This window comes from Pan troglodytes, chromosome 13 (assembly GCF_028858775.2).
Source record: "Pan troglodytes isolate AG18354 chromosome 13, NHGRI_mPanTro3-v2.0_pri, whole genome shotgun sequence".
In the NCBI taxonomy this organism is placed as follows: domain Eukaryota; kingdom Metazoa; phylum Chordata; class Mammalia; order Primates; family Hominidae; genus Pan; species Pan troglodytes.
The window spans coordinates 58,087,501-58,093,521 of record NC_072411.2 but is presented as its reverse complement, the minus strand read 5'-3'; the positions used below and the strand labels follow the sequence as shown (position 1 = coordinate 58,093,521).

Genomic DNA, 6,021 nt, shown 5'->3' with positions numbered 1-6,021 from the left:
AATAGAGACCTCCACACCCATCCTGTGTCTGCGTGGGTCAGTCCACTGCTCCAAACAGGGCAGAAAAGGCTGGAACCTGGATCTGGAGTGGTGGCAAAGAATTACCAGCTAATAAATTATTATCATCAATGACTTTTGAATTATCAATGACTTTATCATCAATGACTTTTTAGATAAAAATGATCAAGAAACAGTGTAGCATTTCTAAAGTAAAGATAGTTTCTACAACTGATGACAAAGTAAAGAATGGTGAAATAGAAATGTGTTCAACTGGGCTTCAGAGACCTTTGTATTAATCCGTGGTTTAGTTCAGGCAGGCTACATAATGGTGGGAGAAACTCAGTTTATGCACCAATACAAAGAAGTTTGGTTGAGATAAACTCCAGGATTCTTTTTAGTAATATAATAGGATGTTTTTATGTCACATCCATCTTGTTTGATAGACATTAATAGAAGTGGAAGTGACATAGAGCTAAGTTCCACTAATCATCTTTTTTTTTTTTTACCAACAGTTTATATGATATACTATGACCAGCATTAATTTATTCTTAAAAGGTTCAATCCCCAAAAAAGGTAGTTGGCACATTGTTGGCTTCGAACAAATATTCGTTGTTTTATAGATTGACAATAGATTTCTTTTGGAAAAATCAAGATTGATTGAACCACAATAACCCTAGGAGGTTTGTTTTCCTCTCTCTATATTAAGTGAAAAAAAAAAAAAAGGGTCAGAGAAGCTAGGTATCTTGAAAAAATTTGCACAGATAATATAGGGCAACACCCGGAATTGTGTGGGGACTTGGTCAAGTTATTGAATCTTTTTGAGCTTTAGTTTATTCATTTTTAAAACCATAATTGTAATTCAAATATTGGTGTGATTTTGAAACAATTAGGTGAGATATATGCATGGTACTCAGCGAAGTGTTTGGCATGTATCAGGTTTCTTATAAATGTTAGTTCTTCTTGCTTCCTTCCATTTATCCAAAGCACATACTCTGATGCTTTACATATAATAGATGCTTAATGTATAATTTCTGCTTGATTAATACTAGAATATATTAATTGGCTACAGCCATGTACTAGCTATTGTAATAGAATGTGTTGACTCAATTTTGGTGACATTCCTGGTCACTTTTATTTTTGTTGGCCATGATGGTTAAGAACTTGTTTGGAGTCCAGATTTGAATCTTGACTTTGGTAGTTATTTACTTTGTGATCTTGGCCAAGGTCACTGTGGCTTAAATTTCCCATCTGTAAAATGGATAATGATGATGACAGTGGTAACTTCCTTATAGATTTTTTAAAAATGAAGTTTGAAGAAATTAATACCTGTAAACACATAAAATAATGCTTGGCACAGAGCAAACACTTGAAAATTGTTAGTTTTTATTATTATTCTTAAATCAGATGCTCACATTGTTTGATAAATATCCCTCTCCCTTCACACACACACACACCTCAACAACTCTAATGATATCCCTCTCAAGAGTCACCCCCAAAAGTATAGTATCAATATGTATAGGTTTCCAAATGACATTTTATAAATGAGCACCAAAAATTCTCTTAAGCAAAAGAGAGGGAATCAAATGCCAAAAACCAATTAAATATTATGGAGGGTAATACACCGTCTGACACAATCAGGCGACAGAGAATGAAGGCCAACATAGCGTTCCCAGCTGTACACTCTGCTGCCCTTTTCCCCCTCTTAACAGGGTGAGTTAAGGTGGAGTGTCATCCTTAACTTTGAATTTTGCTGCTTTTGTCAGTTTGTGTCACAACCTTAACATTATTTAAATGTACTTTTTTGTATTTAATATTCATATTCAGGTGTTCAAGCCATAATTTCTGTTAGTAAAAGTGACATTTCTTAAAGTTCATTATTTTTTCCACATAGAAATCTCAGACATTAAAAAAAAACAGACTTTAAATAATAGAACAGAAGTGTCTTCAGGCTAACAGCCACCCCTATGATTTGTCATTTTGGTACTTGAGTACCTGGAAGAAATAAGTTTGATAACACCCGAGTCATTTAGCTTTGTGATTAGGAACCCGGCAGTCAGAGCTGTGTGTCTTAGGCAGCCCTTCACATTCAGTGGAGAGCTTATAAAGACGGTGTTGCTCTGACTTTTTTTGCTTGACATTTTCAAGCCAAGATGCACTATATAAAATGTCCATTAAATTTGCCAAGTATTTCAAGTTATCATGGCAATGTATCTTGATGATAATCAAGAATGTGGCAACAATTATATGGCATCTATCTGTGGGGTTTAGGTAAAGTACTCAACTGAAATCCTCAAAGTAATTCACTTACAAAAAGTAAAATAGGTAATGCTTATTGCTCAGGGAGAGAGAATAGACTTTAGACTTCTTTAAATGTACCATGAAAAGAAATACAAGTTAAAGCCAATCCATTATAAATGCAATGAGAGGGTCTTTCTGGTCAGATTTTATCACATACATATCACATCAATTTTGTCTCTTTCTTTTAATGTGGCATATGTATTTTTTAAAAGTCCATCCAAAGAGTACAATGTACCTCACATATACCCAAATGACATTGGATATAGGAGACTGTTTCAGAAAGGTGTGGGATTTTTTAGTTATTAGAGTTTGACATATACCATTTATCATTAATGCTGTTGGTTTAAAAGACTATAAGGAAAAAGGGAAAGAAAAAAAGAAATAAAATTTTCAAGCTTTGATGTTACATTATACTAAAAATGTAACAAAATTATAACCTTCAGACCCCTACTGTCTGTTTTAACAGCCTATACTGCTTATTTGTATCTCATTCTCATTGAATGGTTTTTGTTCATTTCTTGATGTGAGGGGATGCTGCATCTTATTCACATTAGGAATTTGAGAGAAGGGATTCATTGATTTTTATATTAATTTGTGCTAATTCTAGTAGGGGTGTGTTAACCTTAATAAAAATTGGCATCATCTAAAAGTCCACATTAAAACTTAAACTATGCATTAAGCATTTAACTAATAAAAATTAAAGGTCCTTTGCTTTATTTAAGGATTTACTCCAAACACTAAAAGAGAGAACTGATACTGATTCACTATATATGACTTGTCAGAAAAATGTAAAACCATCTATATTCCAATTTTAAGTGATGGCTTTCATAAGTCTTATCCAAACCACATAAACATTAATGAAACATGAATTGTTTGTAGACGAAAGTAGAGGATCTATTAGAAAATAACTTTTAAAGATCTTTAATCTTTGCTGGCATTTAAAAATATTAGTTATTTTGTATTGCTGTTTTCTCTGCTGTTTTACACACATAATGATACCTGTTGACTAGAATTTTTAACCTTTCTATACAAGTAAATTGTTCAACATTTGTTTCAAAGAGAGCAAATATGTTTTGGATCCATGCTTGATTATGCCTTTGATATAGACACATCTTTTTATATTTATTTTTAATGAAATTTATCTATGCTTCCTTTCTTGCTAAGCAGAGTATAAAAAGACACGCATCCTCCCTGGAAGAAAATAATTTGTAGTTTTCAGTAGAGGGAATGTAATTTTTTCACCCCCTCCTAAACACTTTAGGGCTTCTTGTTCAGCCTCTTACTTTCTTCTAGCCACTAAATAAGAATTGTGAAGATATCTTTCCCTTTATTGAGAGTGTTCTTCATTTTTTATTTTTTACCCATTTCAATTCTATCCAATTATTCTTGGCTGAGGTTAAATTTTTGCTCTTCCTTGAATATTTATCTGCACCAGTTCCCTTTTACCTCCCTACCCAGGATCCCAAAGTCATTTGTAGTTTTTGCCATCTACCCTTTTTTACACAGAGTTATGCATTTAAAATATTATTTACCTTTGTAAGCTCATTTAGGCAGGTACCAAGACATTATGCTGACCATTTTCTCTGATAATGCTGTATTTGTTTTATATAAAAAGTGTTATTGCTATATGAAGTCTTAGAAAATTGCAAGCATTCTTTCAAGAATGCACAGTCCCTAGAAGTTGTGTCCTGTATATTCCTCAAAATGCCTTTAGAATGTTTAATAAGAATAAAATATCATGTTTTTAAACATGTGATGTGTATACTATCCTAAAAGAGATATAGTTGCTGTTTACAAGAGTTCCAAGTAATAAAGGAGGGGAGCAATGTAGTTTTTTTTTATTTTTATTTTTTTAATTATTTTTATTTTTATTTTTTTTTTTTGAGACGGAGTCTCGCTCTGTCGCCCAGGCTGGAGTGCAGTGGCGCGATCTCGGCTCACTGCAAGCTCCGCCTCCCGGGTTCACGCCATTCTCCTGCCTCAGCCTCCCGAGTAGCTGGGACTACAGGCGCCCGCTACCACGCCCGGCTAATTTTTTGTATTTTTAGTAGAGACGGGGTTTCACCGTGTTAGCCAGGATGGTCTCGATCTCCTGACCTCGTGATCCGCCCGCCTCGGCCTCCCAAAGTGCTGGAATTACAGGCGTGAGCCACCGCGCCCGGCCCAGCAATGTAGTTTTAATCATTGTAAATGGCTAACAATGTTGGGTCTCAGATTAATTCTTGGGGTAGATTTCAGGTAATACAAGTGTTTAAAATTAACATCTAAAACTATTTAATTCTTCATATCATTTACATTATTTTGTTCATATTATATGATGCAAGCTTAGTTGTAGACTGTTAGGTTCTACTCCTCCAGGAATCTGCAAACACAGTGAACCTGCAAATGTGAAGCTCAAATAACTAAACTCCTTGAAACAGATTTATATGTTGCCTTTCTCAATGACAACCCCACTAACCATGGTGGTTAACGTCACTAACCATGATCTAGCCAGGAACATAATCCCAATACCCATACTAACCAGGACAGACCTAGTTTTAACATATTCCTTCAAGGCAAAGAAATTAAATTTTTTCTTTAAGCTATAGACCTCTGCAGGACATGTTCAAGTGGTCCATGAATGGAATGTTTTTATTCGCTTGAGTCCAGTGCTCTTCTGGGGGCTTATTTTTGACCTAATATAACCTTAACATGACCAATTTTTCTAAACTTTTTTAGAATTTTTTCATTGTAATTCATAGACATATAGTGTTAATATATTACTGGGTAAAATATACTGAGCTCCACTGAAGAAAAAAAGTTATTAAGGGCATGAGAAGTTGTTTTCCAACAAAATTTAATTGGCTGAACAATATCTGGCTTTAGAAAACATTAGTAATAAACAGGCCCTTCATATATTGGGTTTGTAACCAAGCCCCAAAAAATGAATGTTTTTGTTATTCAGTGAGACTTCATGGCTTGAAATGATGTGCTAATCTGATAAATTAGAATATAAAATTAAATTATCACCCCATTCCTTATAAGACATAGTAAAAGATTATGGGTTATTAAGCTTCTTATAAGAGTGACTTAGCTTAGTTAATTTCTTTTGCCTTAATTATAAAAAATTAATTGTACTTCGTACAATTCAAATATTCTTAGCATGTATGAGACCAACAATTACAAAGATCTCTTAGAGAGAACGCGTCCATGCTTCTCTCTTTTCCCTTAATAATGTAAGATGTGGTAAACAAGATGCGGGAAATGCCAGGAGAGGGAGCGCACCGATCTAGTGCAACTTACCTTCAGAAGGATAGGAAAAGGGAAGAGATGATTATCATTTCTATTATTTTTACTAATCTCTGTAATCCAATAATTCTTTTCTAACTAATTTTTTTCTTATAACTAGTATCCATCTTTTCCATATATATGCCTTCTACTTATTTTTCCTATAAGACACTTCTAAAAGATGGTCTACCTTATAGGATGTTCAAGAACTCAATAGAATTTAATAGATGTAGACAAGGTGGGGGTTTGCACCATTTCACTTCCATTAAATATGTAAGCAGGGTTAAAGGACTGTGGGTGTGTGGAAACAGGAGTTAGTAATTGTGTTTCATCAGAGATATAACGTATCAGACTCCTTAAGATGTTTCAGTAGAACCTATTGTCCCCTGAAGCAAAAGAACCAGATTCTAGATGGGAAGATGTAATTGTGTGAAGCACTCTGGAGCAAACTGACAT

The 6,021-nt window shown here is 34.1% G+C and overlaps 1 long non-coding RNA gene across 1 annotated transcript in view; it reads left to right on the top strand.

Moving 5' to 3' along the window:
• LOC101056880 (uncharacterized) overlaps positions 1 to 6,021 on the top strand; it is a 130,129-nt gene that overhangs the window by 76,513 nt on the left and 47,595 nt on the right. The gene's annotated exons all lie outside the window — the stretch shown is intronic.